At 35.0% G+C, this 1,493-nt stretch overlaps 1 long non-coding RNA gene across 1 annotated transcript; it reads left to right on the forward strand.

Moving 5' to 3' along the window:
* Positions 1-485: 485 nt before the first annotated feature.
* LOC139780903 (uncharacterized) lies at positions 486-1,118 on the forward strand. The gene is made up of 3 exons (XR_011720373.1): positions 486-571; positions 645-698; positions 992-1,118. It is a non-coding gene; the product is annotated as an uncharacterized lncRNA (long non-coding RNA).
* Positions 1,119-1,493: the final 375 nt, after the last annotated feature.

The raw sequence follows: 1,493 nt of genomic DNA on the forward strand, positions 1-1,493 counted from the left end.
CGCACATTTTACGGACTCGAGCACGTAAATCTCGCGAATGTAAGTAGTGTAAGAGTACTATTAATGCATGCTTTGCACAACGAGGAGTCGCGATTACGCGGCACGAAATACACGAGTCACGAAAATAAGAAATATATTCATGAACGAGCGTTGTATGTTGCATCACAGTGTGCCATTACTGAATCACTTTTACTTGAATCACGATACGCGGATTTCACGTTGTCACTCGGCCCTCTTTCCGCTCTTCGAAAAGAATCGGATATAATCGCACGACAATTCCGGCACAGCACGTTCAAAACACGACACGATTCGAGGTAATGAATGCCATGCACATTCGATAGTCCAAACATATGGCGGACCGGGACGGGACGAGCGATTATCGCCCGCGAATATCATGACGAAACTGCAAATCACTCGATCACAATTCACAATTACCGTACCTTCGCCTCGATATATGATATATGTTTACTATTGTAATACTATATCATTTCCGTAGAAAAAGATATGACCTATACAGGACCCAAGAAAACACAAGTATATAATATTTCTGATGTGCCCGTTATAGTGCAAGGTACACATATTGTTGAAATAAACAAAAATTAGTTATAGTAACATAATATTAACATGTGTAAATATTGTTATAGGCTCTATTCGATCGTTTGAAAAGCAAGAGGTGCAAGAGGACTCGAACATAATAAGTATGTATAAATATATACGTACAATGGTTAAGGCCATTGCATGTAACAAAATTTTAGTGATAATTGTAAGGCCGTAAGAAGATTGACCAATCATAATCGAGTATTCTCCTTATGGTCGAAAAATAAGATAGTGATTGGTAAATTTCTTACGGTCTTACGGTTATGACTACAATTTTTTACGTGCAATGGTTTTTATTAATAAAGTAGTAGCAACATGCATTATTACATGTTATCTATACGATATATTATTACTTAGGTATAGTATATACAATATATTATTCGTTGCATTGTAGAATACCTGAAAGAATTAATACAGAAGCAAGCAAAGTCTAATTTAATGTTAGAAGACGTGAAACAACGGATAACCAATGTAGAAGAAGTTTTGAGGAGCCGCGCCCCTGTTTCAATATATATGTATGTATGTATGTATTCTTAAGCATGATTCGAATATATCGACAAGAGCATGCAAACTGTTTCTTGATTTGAATTCATTTTCTTAAATTATAAATACTATAAATTTATCGTTGTATCCACGCACATTTTACTATTAACAAGTTTCATTAATAGAAAAATAATATTAGTATTACTATTAATGAGAGAACATATTTAATGAGAAAAATAAAATCTTCTCTAAGAATATATAATTAATTCGGCGGTTATATATGAAACATGTGGTAATCGTTATGGACTTACTGCCAAAACCACTGGTTCCGGAAACTGCTAAGAAAACCTGGGATTAATTTCGTTCCTGCAACGGTAGCTCCCAACTTTCAACTAGACGCCGAATTAGACGTC

This window comes from Temnothorax nylanderi, unplaced genomic scaffold (genome assembly GCF_030848795.1).
Source record: "Temnothorax nylanderi isolate EJ_2023f unplaced genomic scaffold, tnyl_v1.0 TNYL_tig0305_pilon, whole genome shotgun sequence".
NCBI classification, from domain to species: Eukaryota; Metazoa; Arthropoda; class Insecta; order Hymenoptera; family Formicidae; genus Temnothorax; species Temnothorax nylanderi.